Below are 16,161 nucleotides of genomic sequence, written 5' to 3' on the forward strand. Positions count from 1 at the left end.
TCTTGAAATACTAAAATAAATCTTATCCTCAAACTACATTTAAATCAATTTTTTGAAGTAACACTCTCACCTTTTTCATAAAACTAAGATATATTTTTTTTCAGGAATCCACTCTCCAGAAACCTAAAACTAATCTTAAAAAACTTCTTTCAGGCATCCAATCTTCCTAATCCTAAACGAAAATTTTAATTAACTTGTTGAAATAATTCAATCACATTTATCCTCAAACTACTTTTAAATCAATTTTTTCAAGTAACACTCTCACCTTTTTCATAGAACAAACATATTTTTTTTGTCAGGAATCCACTCTCCAGAAACCTGAAACAAATCTTGAAAAAACTTGTTTAAGGCATCCATTCTCCCTAATCCTAAAAGAAAATTTTAATTAACTTCTTGAAATACTAAAATAAATCTTATCCTCAAACTACATTTAAATCAATTTTTTGAAGTAACACTCTCACCTTTTTCATAAAACTAACATATATTTTTTTTCAGGAATCCGCTCTCCAGAAACCTGAAACAAATCTTGAAAAAACTTGTTTAAGGCATCCATTCTCCCTAATCCTAAAAGAACATTTTAATTAACTTCTTGAAATACTAAAATAAATCTTATCCTCAAACTACATTTAAATCAATTTTTTGAAGTAACACTCGCACCTTTTTCATTAAACTAACATATATTTTTTTTCAGGAATCCACTCTCCAGAAACCTAAAACTAATCTAAAAAAACTTCTTTCAGGCATCCAATCTTCCTAATCCTAAACGAAAATTTTAATTAACTTGTTGAAATAATTCAATCACATTTATCCTCAAACTACTTTTAAATCAATTTTTTGAAGTAACACTCTCACCTTTTTCATAAAACAAACGTATTTGTTTTTCAGGAATCCACTCTCCATAAACCTGAAACTAATCTTGAAAAAACTTGTGTAAGGCATCCATTCTCCCTAATCCTAAAAGAAAATTTTAATTAACTTGTTGAAATAATGCAATCAACCTTATTCTCAAACTACATTTAAATCAATTTTTTGAAGTAACACACTCACCTTTTTCATAAAATGAACATATTTTGTTTTCACGAATCCACTCTCCAGAAACCTAAAACAAATCTTGAAAAAACTTGTTTAAGGCATCCATTCTCCCTAATCCTAAAAGAAAATTTTAATTAACTTCTTGAAATACTAAAAAAATCTAATCCTCAAACTACATTTAAATCAATTTTTTGAAGTAACACTCTCACCTTTTTCATAAAACTAACATATATTTTTTTTCAGGAATCCACTCTCCAGAAACCTAAAACTAATCTTAAAAAACTTATTTCAAGCATTCCAATCTTCCTAATCCTAAACGAAAATTTTAATTAACTTGTTGAAATAATTCAATCACATTTATCCTCAAACTACGTTTAAATCAATTTTTTGAAGTAACACTCTCACCTTTTTCATAGAACAAACATATTTTTTTTTCAGGAATCCACTCTCCAGAAACCTGAAACAAATCTTGAAAAAACTTGTTTAAGGCATCCATTCTCCCTAATCCTCAAAGAAAATTTTAATTACCTTCTTGAAATACTAAAAAAAATCTTATCCTCAAACTACATTTAAATCAATTTTTTGAAGTAACACTCTCACCTTTTTCATAAAACTAACATATATATTTTTTCAAGAATCCACTCTCCAGAAACCTGAAACAAATCTTGAAAAAACTTGTTTAAGGCATCCATTCTCCCTAATCCTAAAAGAAAATTTTAATTAACTTCTTGAAATACTAAAATAAATCTTATCCTCAAACTACATTTAAATCAATTTTTTGAAGTAACACTCTCACCTTTTTCATAAAACTAACATATATTTTTTTTCAGGAATCCGCTCTCCAGAAACCTGAAACAAATCTTAAAAAAACTTGTTTAAGGCATCCATTCTCCCTAATCCTAAAAGAAAATTTGAATTAACTTCTTGAAATACTAAAATAAATCTTATCCTCAAACTACATTTAAATCAATTTTTTGAAGTAACACTCTCACCTTTTTCATAAAACTAAGATATATTTTTTTTCAGGAATCCACTCTCCAGAAACCTAAAACTAATCTTAAAAAACTTCTTTCAGGCATCCAATCTTCCTAATCCTAAACGAAAATTTTAATTAACTTGTTGAAATAATTCAATCACATTTATCCTCAAACTACTTTTAAATCAATTTTTTCAAGTAACACTCTCACCTTTTTCATAGAACAAACATATTTTTTTTTCAGGAATCCACTCTCCAGAAACCTGAAACAAATCTTGAAAAAACTTGTTTAAGGCATCCATTCTCCCTAACCCTAAAAGAAAATTTTAATTAACTTCTTGAAATACTAAAATAAATCTTATCCTCAAACTACATTTAAATCAATTTTTTGAAGTAACACTCTCACCTTTTTCATAAAACTAACATATATTTTTTTTCAGGAATCCACTCTCCATAAACTTGAAACAAATCTTGAAAAAACGTGTTTAAGGCATCCATTCTCCCTAATCCTAAAAGAAAATTTTAATTAACTTCTTGAAATACTAAAATAAATCTTATCCTCAAACTACATTTAAATCAATTTTTTGAAGTAACACTCTCACCTTTTTCATAAAACTAACATATTTTTTTTCAGGAATCCGCTCTCCAGAAACCTGAAACAAATCTTGAAAAAACTTGTTTAAGGCATCCATTCTCCCTAATCCTAAAAGAACATTTTAATTAACTTCTTGAAATACTAAAATAAATCTTATCCTCAAACTACATTTAAATCAATTTTTTGAAGTAACACTCGCACCTTTTTCATTAAACTAACATATATTTTTTTTCAGGAATCCACTCTCCAGAAACCTAAAACTAATCTAAAAAAACTTCTTTCAGGCATCCAATCTTCCTAATCCTAAACGAAAATTTTAATTAACTTGTTGAAATAATTCAATCACATTTATCCTCAAACTACTTTTAAATCAATTTTTTGAAGTAACACTCTCACCTTTTTCATAAAACAAACGTATTTTTTTTTCAGGAATCCACTCTCCATAAACCTGAAACTAATCTTGAAAAAACTTGTGTAAGGCATCCATTCTCCCTAATCCTAAAAGAAAATTTTAATTAACTTGTTGAAATAATGCAATCAACCTTATTCTCAAACTACATTTAAATCAATTTTTTGAAGTAACACACTCACCTTTTTCATAGAATGAACATATTTTGTTTTCACGAATCCACTCTCCAGAAACCTAAAACAAATCTTGAAAAAACTTGTTTAAGGCATCCATTCTCCCTAATCCTAAAAGAAAATTTTAATTAACTTCTTGAAATACTAAAAAAATCTAATCCTCAAACTACATTTAAATCAATTTTTTGAAGTAACACTCTCACCTTTTTCATAAAACTAACATATATTTTTTTTCAGGAATCCACTCTCCAGAAACCTAAAACTAATCTTAAAAAACTTATTTCAAGCATTCCAATCTTCCTAATCCTAAACGAAAATTTTAATTAACTTGTTGAAATAATTCAATCACATTTATCCTCAAACTACGTTTAAATCAATTTTTTGAAGTAACACTCTCACCTTTTTCATAGAACAAACATATTTTTTTTTCAGGAATCCACTCTCCAGAAACCTGAAACAAATCTTGAAAAAACTTGTTTAAGGCATCCATTCTCCCTAATCCTCAAAGAAAATTTTAATTACCTTCTTGAAATACTAAAAAAAATCTTATCCTCAAACTACATTTAAATCAATTTTTTGAAGTAACACTCTCACCTTTTTCATAAAACTAACATATATATTTTTTCAAGAATCCACTCTCCAGAAACCTGAAACAAATCTTGAAAAAACTTGTTTAAGGCATCCATTCTCCCTAATCCTAAAAGAAAATTTTAATTAACTTCTTGAAATACTAAAATAAATCTTATCCTCAAACTACATTTAAATCAATTTTTTGAAGTAACACTCTCACCTTTTTCATAAAACTAACATATATTTTTTTTCAGGAATCCGCTCTCCAGAAACCTGAAACAAATCTTAAAAAAACTTGTTTAAGGCATCCATTCTCCCTAATCCTAAAAGAAAATTTGAATTAACTTCTTGAAATACTAAAATAAATCTTATCCTCAAACTACATTTAAATCAATTTTTTGAAGTAACACTCTCACCTTTTTCATAAAACTAAGATATATTTTTTTTCAGGAATCCACTCTCCAGAAACCTAAAACTAATCTTAAAAAACTTCTTTCAGGCATCCAATCTTCCTAATCCTAAACGAAAATTTTAATTCACTTGTTGAAATAATTCAATCACATTTATCCTCAAACTACTTTTAAATCAATTTTTTCAAGTAACACTCTCACCTTTTTCATAGAACAAACATATTTTTTTTTCAGGAATCCACTCTCCAGAAACCTGAAACAAATCTTGAAAAAACTTGTTTCAGGCATCCATTCTCCCTAATCCTAAAAGAAAATTTTAATTAACTTCTTGAAATACTAAAATAAATCTTATCCTCAAACTACATTTAAATCAATTTTTTGAAGTAACACTCTCATCTTTTTCATAAAACTAACATATATTTTTTTTCAGGAATCCGCTCTCCAGAAACCTGAAACAAATCTTGAAAAAACTTGTTTAAGGCATCCATTCTCCCTAATCCTAACAGAAAATTTTAATTAACTTCTTGAAATACTAAAATAAATCTTATCCTCAAACTACATTTAAATCAATTTTTTGAAGTAACACTCTCACCTTTTTCATAAAACTAACATATATTTTTTTTCAGGAATCCGCTCTCCAGAAACCTGAAACAAATCTTGAAAAAACTTGTTTAAGGCATCCATTCTCCCTAATCCTAAAAGAACATTTTAATTAATTTTTTGAAATACTAAAATAAATCTTATCCTCAAACTACATTTAAATCAATTTTTTGAAGTAACACTCGCACCTTTTTCATTAAACTAACATATATTTTTTTTCAGGAATCCACTCTCCAGAAACCTAAAACTAATCTAAAAAAACTTCTTTCAGGCATCCAATCTTCCTAATCCTAAACGAAAATTTTAATTAACTTGTTACAATAATTCAATCACATTTATCCTCAAACTACTTTTAAATCAATTTTTTGAAGTAACACTCTCACCTTTTTCATAAAACAAACGTATTTTTTTTTCAGGAATCCACTCTCCATAAACCTGAAACTAATCTTGAAAAAACTTGTGTAAGGCATCCATTCTCCCTAATCCTAAAAGAAAATTTTAATTAACTTGTTGAAATAATGCAATCAACCTTATTCTCAAACTACATTTAAATCAATTTTTTGAAGTAACTCACTCACCTTTTTCATAAAATGAACATATTTTGTTTTCACGAATCCACTCTCCAGAAACCTAAAACAAATCTTGAAAAAACTTGTTTAAGGCATCCATTCTCCCTAATCCTAAAAGAAAATTTTAATTAACTTCTTGAAATACTAAAAAAATCTAATCCTCAAACTACATTTAAATCAATTTTTTGAAGTAACACTCTCACCTTTTTCATAAAACTAACATATATTTTTTTTCAGGAATCCACTCTCCAGAAACCTAAAACTAATCTTAAAAAACTTATTTCAAGCATTCCAATCTTCCTAATCCTAAACGAAAATTTTAATTAACTTGTTGAAATAATTCAATCACATTTATCCTCAAACTACGTTTAAATCAACTTTTTGAAGTAACACTCTCACCTTTTTCATAGAAAAAACATATTTTTTTTTCAGGAATCCACTCTCCAGAAACCTGAAACAAATCTTGAAAAAACTTGTTTAAGGCATCCATTCTCCCTAATCCTAACAGAAAATTTTAATTAACTTCTTGAAATACTAAAATAAATCTTATCCTCAAACTACATTTAAATCAATTTTTTGAAGTAACACTCTCACCTTTTTCATAAAACTAACATATATTTTTTTTCAGGAATCCGCTCTCCAGAAACCTGAAACAAATCTTGAAAAAACTTGTTTAAGGCATCCATTCTCCCTAATCCTAAAAGAACATTTTAATTAATTTTTTGAAATACTAAAATAAATCTTATCCTCAAACTACATTTAAATCAATTTTTTGAAGTAACACTCGCACCTTTTTCATTAAACTAACATATATTTTTTTTCAGGAATCCACTCTCCAGAAACCTAAAACTAATCTAAAAAAACTTCTTTCAGGCATCCAATCTTCCTAATCCTAAACGAAAATTTTAATTAACTTGTTGAAATAATTCAATCACATTTATCCTCAAACTACTTTTAAATCAATTTTTTGAAGTAACACTCTCACCTTTTTCATAAAACAAACGTATTTTTTTTTCAGGAATCCACTCTCCATAAACCTGAAACTAATCTTGAAAAAACTTGTGTAAGGCATCCATTCTCCCTAATCCTAAAAGAAAATTTTAATTAACTTGTTGAAATAATGCAATCAACCTTATTCTCAAACTACATTTAAATCAATTTTTTGAAGTAACTCACTCACCTTTTTCATAAAATGAACATATTTTGTTTTCACGAATCCACTCTCCAGAAACCTAAAACAAATCTTGAAAAAACTTGTTTAAGGCATCCATTCTCCCTAATCCTAAAAGAAAATTTTAATTAACTTCTTGAAATACTAAAAAAATCTAATCCTCAAACTACATTTAAATCAATTTTTTGAAGTAACACTCTCACCTTTTTCATAAAACTAACATATATTTTTTTTCAGGAATCCACTCTCCAGAAACCTAAAACTAATCTTAAAAAACTTATTTCAAGCATTCCAATCTTCCTAATCCTAAACGAAAATTTTAATTAACTTGTTGAAATAATTCAATCACATTTATCCTCAAACTACGTTTAAATCAACTTTTTGAAGTAACACTCTCACCTTTTTCATAGAAAAAACATATTTTTTTTTCAGGAATCCACTCTCCAGAAACCTGAAACAAATCTTGAAAAAACTTGTTTAAGGCATCCATTCTCCCTAATCCTAAAAGAAAATTTTAATTAACTTCTTGAAATACTAAAAAAAATCTTATCCTCAAACTACATTTAAATCAATTTTTTGAAGTAACACTCTCACCTTTTTCATAAAACTAAGATATATTTTTTTTCAGGAATCCACTCTCCAGAAACCTAAAACTAATCTTAAAAAACTTCTTTCAGGCATCCAATCTTCCTAATCCTAAACGAAAATTTTAATTAACTTGTTGAAATTATTCAATCACATTTATCCTCAAACTACTTTTAAATCAATTTTTTCAAGTAACACTCTCACCTTTTTCAGAGAACAAACATATTTTTTTTTCAGGAATCCACTCTCCAGAAACCTGAAACAAATCTTGAAAAAATTTGTTTAAGGCATCCATTCTCCCTAATCCTAAAAGAAAATTTTAATTAACTTCTTGAAATACTAAAATAAATCTTATCCTCAAACTACATTTAAATCAATTTTTTGAAGTAACACTCTCACCTTTTTCATAAAACTAACATATATTTTTTTTCAGGAATCCGCTCTCCAGAAACCTGAAACAAATCTTAAAAAAACTTGTTTAAGGCATCCATTCTCCCTAATCCTAAAAGAAAATTTGAATTAACTTCTTGAAATACTAAAATAAATCTTATCCTCAAACTACATTTAAATCAATTTTTTGAAGTAACACTCTCACCTTTTTCATAAAACTAAGATATATTTTTTTTCAGGAATCCACTCTCCAGAAACCTAAAACTAATCTTAAAAAACTTCTTTCAGGCATCCAATCTTCCTAATCCTAAACGAAAATTTTAATTAACTTGTTGAAATAATTCAATCACATTTATCCTCAAACTACTTTTAAATCAATTTTTTCAAGTAACACTCTCACCTTTTTCATAGAACAAACATATTTTTTTTTTCAGGAATCCACTCTCCAGAAACCTGAAACAAATCTTGAAAAAACTTGTTTCAGGCATCCATTCTCCCTAATCCTAAAAGAAAATTTTAATTAACTTCTTGAAATACTAAAATAAATCTTATCCTCAAACTACATTTAAATCAATTTTTTGAAGTAACACTCTCACCTTTTTCATAAAACTAACATATATTTTTTTTCAGGAATCCGCTCTCCAGAAACCTGAAACAAATCTTGAAAAAACTTGTTTAAGGCATCCATTCTCCCTAATCCTAAAAGAAAATTTTAATTAACTTCTTGAAATACTAAAATAAATCTTATCCTCAAACTACATTTAAATCAATTTTTTGAAGTAACACTCTCACCTTTTTCATAAAACTAACATATATTTTTTTTCAGGAATCCGCTCTCCAGAAACCTGAAACAAATCTTGAAAAAACTTGTTTAAGGCATCCATTCTCCCTAATCCTAAAAGAAAATTTTAATTAACTTCTTGAAATACTAAAATAAATCTTATCCTCAAACTACATTTAAATCAATTTTTTGAAGTAACACTCGCACCTTTTTCATTAAACTAACATATATTTTTTTCAGGAATCCACTCTCCAGAAACCTAAAACTAATCTAAAAAAACTTCTTTCAGGCATCCAATCTTCCTAATCCTAAACGAAAATTTTAATTAACTTGTTGAAATAATTCAATCACATTTATCCTCAAACTACTTTTAAATCAATTTTTTGAAGTAACACTCTCACCTTTTTCATAAAACAAACGTATTTTTTTTTCAGGAATCCACTCTCCATAAACCTGAAACTAATCTTGAAAAAACTTGTGTAAGGCATCCATTCTCCCTAATCCTAAAAGAAAATTTTAATTAACTTCTTGAAATACTAAAATAAATCTTATCCTCAAACTACATTTAAATCAATTTTTTGAAGTAACACTCGCACCTTTTTCATTAAACTAACATATATTTTTTTTCAGGAATCCACTCTCAAGAAACCTAAAACTAATCTAAAAAAACTTCTTTCAGGCATCCAATCTTCCTAATCCTAAACGAAAATTTTAATTAACTTGTTGAAATAATTCAATCACATTTATCCTCAAACTACTTTTAAATCAATTTTTTGAAGTAACACTCTCACCTTTTTCATAGAACAAACTTATTTTTTTTTCAGGAATCCACTCTCCATAAACCTGAAACTAATCTTGAAAAAACTTGTGTAAGGCATCCATTCTCCCTAATCCTAAAAGAAAATTTTAATTAACTTGTTGAAATAATGCAATCAACCTTATTCTCAAACTACATTTAAATCAATTTTTTGAAGTAACACACTCACCTTTTTCATAAAATGAACATATTTTGTTTTCACGAATCCACTCTCCAGAAACCTAAAACAAATCTTGAAAAAACTTGTTTAAGGCATCCATTCTCCCTAATCCTAAAAGAAAATTTTAATTAACTTCTTGAAATACTAAAAAAATCTAATCCTCAAACTACATTTAAATCAATTTTTTGAAGTAACACTCTCACCTTTTTCATAAAACTAACATATATTTTTTTTCAGGAATCCACTCTCCAGAAACCTAAAACTAATCTTAAAAAACTTATTTCAAGCATTCCAATCTTCCTAATCCTAAACGAAAATTTTAATTAACTTGTTGAAATAATTCAATCACATTTATCCTCAAACTACGTTTAAATCAATTTTTTGAAGTAACACTCTCACCTTTTTCATAGAACAAACATATTTTTTTTTCAGGAATCCACTCTCCAGAAACCTGAAACAAATCTTGAAAAAACTTGTTTAAGGCATCCATTCTCCCTAATCCTCAAAGAAAATTTTAATTAACTTCTTGAAATACTAAAATAAATCTTATCCTCAAACTACATTTAAATCAATTTTTTGAAGTAACACTCTCACCTTTTTCATAAAACTAAGATATATTTTTTTTCAGGAATCCACTCTCCAGAAACCTAAAACTAATCTTAAAAAACTTCTTTCAGGCATCCAATCTTCCTAATCCTAAACGAAAATTTTAATTAACTTGTTGAAATAATTCAATCACATTTATCCTCAAACTACTTTTAAATCAATTTTTTCAAGTAACACTCTCACCTTTTTCATAGAACAAACATATTTTTTTTTCAGGAATCCACTCTCCAGAAACCTGAAACAAATCTTGAAAAAACTTGTTTAAGGCATCCATTCTCCCTAACCCTAAAAGAAAATTTTAATTAACTTCTTGAAATACTAAAATAAATCTTATCCTCAAACTACATTTAAATCAATTTTTTGAAGTAACACTCTCACCTTTTTCATAAAACTAACATATATTTTTTTTCAGGAATCCGCTCTCCAGAAACCTGAAACAAATCTTGAAAAAACTTGTTTAAGGCATCCATTCTGCTTAATCCTAAAAGAACATTTTAATTAACTTCTTGAAATACTAAAATAAATCTTATCCTCAAACTACATTTAAATCAATTTTTTGAAGTAACACTCACACCTTTTTCATTAAACTAACATATATTTTTTTTCAGGAATCCACTCTCCAGAAACCTAAAACTAATCTAAAAAAACTTCTTTCAGGCATCCAATCTTCCTAATCCTAAACGAAAATTTTAATTAACTTGTTGAAATAATTCAATCACATTTATCCTCAAACTACTTTTAAATCAATTTTTTGAAGTAACACTCTCACCTTTTTCATAGAACAAACTTATTTTTTTTTCAGGAATCCACTCTCCATAAACCTGAAACTAATCTTGAAAAAACTTGTGTAAGGCATCCATTCTCCCTAATCCTAAAAGAAAATTTTAATTAACTTGTTGAAATAATGCAATCAACCTTATTCTCAAACTACATTTAAATCAATTTTTTGAAGTAACACACTCACCTTTTTCATAAAATGAACATATTTTGTTTTCACGAATCCACTCTCCAGAAACCTAAAACAAATCTTGAAAAAACTTGTTTAAGGCATCCATTCTCCCTAATCCTAAAAGAAAATTTTAATTAACTTCTTGAAATACTAAAAAAATCTAATCCTCAAACTACATTTAAATCAATTTTTTGAAGTAACACTCTCACCTTTTTCATAAAACTAACATATATTTTTTTTCAGGAATCCACTCTCCAGAAACCTAAAACTAATCTTAAAAAACTTATTTCAAGCATTCCAATCTTCCTAATCCTAAACGAAAATTTTAATTAACTTGTTGAAATAATTCAATCACATTTATCCTCAAACTACGTTTAAATCAACTTTTTGAAGTAACACTCTCACCTTTTTCATAGAAAAAACATATTTTTTTTTCAGGAATCCACTCTCCAGAAACCTGAAACAAATCTTGAAAAAACTTGTTTAAGGCATCCATTCTCCCTAATCCTAAAAGAAAATTTTAATTAACTTCTTGAAATACTAAAAAAAATCTTATCCTCAAACTACATTTAAATCAATTTTTTGAAGTAACACTCTCACCTTTTTCATAAAACTAAGATATATTTTTTTTCAGGAATCCACTCTCCAGAAACCTAAAACTAATCTTAAAAAACTTCTTTCAGGCATCCAATCTTCCTAATCCTAAACGAAAATTTTAATTAACTTGTTGAAATTATTCAATCACATTTATCCTCAAACTACTTTTAAATCAATTTTTTCAAGTAACACTCTCACCTTTTTCAGAGAACAAACATATTTTTTTTTCAGGAATCCACTCTCCAGAAACCTGAAACAAATCTTGAAAAAACTTGTTTAAGGCATCCATTCTCCCTAATCCTAAAAGAAAATTTTAATTAACTTCTTGAAATACTAAAATAAATCTTATCCTCAAACTACATTTAAATCAATTTTTTGAAGTAACACTCTCACCTTTTTCATAAAACTAACATATATTTTTTTTCAGGAATCCGCTCTCCAGAAACCTGAAACAAATCTTAAAAAAACTTGTTTAAGGCATCCATTCTCCCTAATCCTAAAAGAAAATTTGAATTAACTTCTTGAAATACTAAAATAAATCTTATCCTCAAACTACATTTAAATCAATTTTTTGAAGTAACACTCTCACCTTTTTCATAAAACTAAGATATATTTTTTTTCAGGAATCCACTCTCCAGAAACCTAAAACTAATCTTAAAAAACTTCTTTCAGGCATCCAATCTTCCTAATCCTAAACGAAAATTTTAATTAACTTGTTGAAATAATTCAATCACATTTATCCTCAAACTACTTTTAAATCAATTTTTTCAAGTAACACTCTCACCTTTTTCATAGAACAAACATATTTTTTTTTCAGGAATCCACTCTCCAGAAACCTGAAACAAATCTTGAAAAAACTTGTTTCAGGCATCCATTCTCCCTAATCCTAAAAGAAAATTTTAATTAACTTCTTGAAATACTAAAATAAATCTTATCCTCAAACTACATTTAAATCAATTTTTTGAAGTAACACTCTCACCTTTTTCATAAAACTAACATATATTTTTTTTCAGGAATCCACTCTCCACAAACCTGAAACAAATCTTGAAAAAACTTGTTTAAGGCATCCATTCTCCCTAATCCTAAAAGAACATTTTAATTAACTTCTTGAAATACTAAAATAAATCTTATCCTCAAACTACATTTAAATCAATTTTTTGAAGTAACACTCGCACCTTTTTCATTAAACTAACATATATTTTTTTTCAGGAATCCACTCTCCAGAAACCTAAAACTAATCTAAAAAAACTTCTTTCAGGCATCCAATCTTCCTAATCCTAAACGAAAATTTTAATTAACTTGTTGAAATAATTCAATCACATTTATCCTCAAACTACTTTTAAATCAATTTTTTGAAGTAACACTCTCACCTTTTTCATAAAACAAACGTATTTTTTTTTCAGGAATCCACTCTCCATAAACCTGAAACTAATCTTGAAAAAACTTGTGTAAGGCATCCATTCTCCCTAATCCTAAAAGAAAATTTTAATTAACTTGTTGAAATAATGCAATCAACCTTATTCTCAAACTACATTTAAATCAATTTTTTGAAGTAACACACTCACCTTTTTCATAAAATGAACATATTTTGTTTTCACGAATCCACTCTCCAGAAACCTAAAACAAATCTTGAAAAAACTTGTTTAAGGCATCCATTCTCCCTAATCCTAAAAGAAAATTTTAATTAACTTCTTGAAATACTAAAAAAATCTAATCCTCAAACTACATTTAAATCAATTTTTTGAAGTAACACTCTCACCTTTTTCATAAAACTAACATATATTTTTTTTCAGGAATCCACTCTCCAGAAACCTAAAACTAATCTTAAAAAACTTATTTCAAGCATTCCAATCTTCCTAATCCTAAACGAAAATTTTAATTAACTTGTTGAAATAATTCAATCACATTTATCCTCAAACTACGTTTAAATCAATTTTTTGAAGTAACACTCTCACCTTTTTCATAGAACAAACATATTTTTTTTTCAGGAATCCACTCTCCAGAAACCTGAAACAAATCTTGAAAAAACTTGTTTAAGGCATCCATTCTCCCTAATCCTCAAAGAAAATTTTAATTACCTTCTTGAAATACTAAAAAAAATCTTATCCTCAAACTACATTTAAATCAATTTTTTGAAGTAACACTCTCACCTTTTTCATAAAACTAACATATATATTTTTTCAAGAATCCACTCTCCAGAAACCTGAAACAAATCTTGAAAAAACTTGTTTAAGGCATCCATTCTCCCTAATCCTAAAAGAAAATTTTAATTAACTTCTTGAAATACTAAAATAAATCTTATCCTCAAACTACATTTAAATCAATTTTTTGAAGTAACACTCTCACCTTTTTCATAAAACTAACATATATTTTTTTTCAGGAATCCGCTCTCCAGAAACCTGAAACAAATCTTAAAAAAACTTGTTTAAGGCATCCATTCTCCCTAATCCTAAAAGAAAATTTGAATTAACTTCTTGAAATACTAAAATAAATCTTATCCTCAAACTACATTTAAATCAATTTTTTGAAGTAACACTCTCACCTTTTTCATAAAACTAAGATATATTTTTTTTCAGGAATCCACTCTCCAGAAACCTAAAACTAATCTTAAAAAACTTCTTTCAGGCATCCAATCTTCCTAATCCTAAACGAAAATTTTAATTAACTTGTTGAAATAATTCAATCACATTTATCCTCAAACTACTTTTAAATCAATTTTTTCAAGTAACACTCTCACCTTTTTCATAGAACAAACATATTTTTTTTTTCAGGAATCCACTCTCCAGAAACCTGAAACAAATCTTGAAAAAACTTGTTTCAGGCATCCATTCTCCCTAATCCTAAAAGAAAATTTTAATTAACTTCTTGAAATACTAAAATAAATCTTATCCTCAAACTACATTTAAATCAATTTTTTGAAGTAACACTCTCATCTTTTTCATAAAACTAACATATATTTTTTTTCAGGAATCCGCTCTCCAGAAACCTGAAACAAATCTTGAAAAAACTTGTTTAAGGCATCCATTCTCCCTAATCCTAACAGAAAATTTTAATTAACTTCTTGAAATACTAAAATAAATCTTATCCTCAAACTACATTTAAATCAATTTTTTGAAGTAACACTCTCACCTTTTTCATAAAACTAACATATATTTTTTTTCAGGAATCCGCTCTCCAGAAACCTGAAACAAATCTTGAAAAAACTTGTTTAAGGCATCCATTCTCCCTAATCCTAAAAGAACATTTTAATTAATTTTTTGAAATACTAAAATAAATCTTATCCTCAAACTACATTTAAATCAATTTTTTGAAGTAACACTCGCACCTTTTTCATTAAACTAACATATATTTTTTTTCAGGAATCCACTCTCCAGAAACCTAAAACTAATCTAAAAAAACTTCTTTCAGGCATCCAATCTTCCTAATCCTAAACGAAAATTTTAATTAACTTGTTGAAATAATTCAATCACATTTATCCTCAAACTACTTTTAAATCAATTTTTTGAAGTAACACTCTCACCTTTTTCATAAAACAAACGTATTTTTTTTTCAGGAATCCACTCTCCATAAACCTGAAACTAATCTTGAAAAAACTTGTGTAAGGCATCCATTCTCCCTAATCCTAAAAGAAAATTTTAATTAACTTGTTGAAATAATGCAATCAACCTTATTCTCAAACTACATTTAAATCAATTTTTTGAAGTAACACACTCACCTTTTTCATAAAATGAACATATTTTGTTTTCACGAATCCACTCTCCAGAAACCTAAAACAAATCTTGAAAAAACTTGTTTAAGGCATCCATTCTCCCTAATCCTAAAAGAAAATTTTAATTAACTTCTTGAAATACTAAAATAAATCTTATCCTCAAACTACATATAAATCAATTTTTTGAAGTAACACTCTCATCTTTTTCATAAAACTAACATATATTTTTTTTTCAGGAATCCGCTCTCCAGAAACCTGAAACAAATCTTGAAAAAACTTGTTTAAGGCATCCATTCTCCCTAATCCTAACAGAAAATTTTAATTAACTTCTTGAAATACTAAAATAAATCTTATCCTCAAACTACATTTAAATCAATTTTTTGAAGTAACACTCTCACCTTTTTCATAAAACTAACATATATTTTTTTTCAGGAATCCGCTCTCCAGAAACCTGAAACAAATCTTGAAAAAACTTGTTTAAGGCATCCATTCTCCCTAATCCTAAAAGAACATTTTAATTAATTTTTTGAAATACTAAAATAAATCTTATCCTCAAACTACATTTAAATCAATTTTTTGAAGTAACACTCGCACCTTTTTCATTAAACTAACATATATTTTTTTTCAGGAATCCACTCTCCAGAAACCTAAAACTAATCTAAAAAAACTTCTTTCAGGCATCCAATCTTCCTAATCCTAAACGAAAATTTTAATTAACTTGTTGAAATAATTCAATCACATTTATCCTCAAACTACTTTTAAATCAATTTTTTGAAGTAACACTCTCACCTTTTTCATAAAACAAACGTATTTTTTTTTCAGGAATCCACTCTCCATAAACCTGAAACTAATCTTGAAAAAACTTGTGTAAGGCATCCATTCTCCCTAATCCTAAAAGAAAATTGTAATTAACTTGTTGAAATAATGCAATCAACCTTATTCTCAAACTACATTTAAATCAATTTTTTGAAGTAACACACTCACCTTTTTCATAAAATGAACATATTTTGTTTTCACGAATCCACTCTCCAGAAACCTAAAACAAATCTTGAAAAAACTTGT

Source organism: Triturus cristatus, chromosome 3_1, assembly GCF_964204655.1.
Source record: "Triturus cristatus chromosome 3_1, aTriCri1.1, whole genome shotgun sequence".
Classification (NCBI taxonomy): domain Eukaryota; kingdom Metazoa; phylum Chordata; class Amphibia; order Caudata; family Salamandridae; genus Triturus; species Triturus cristatus.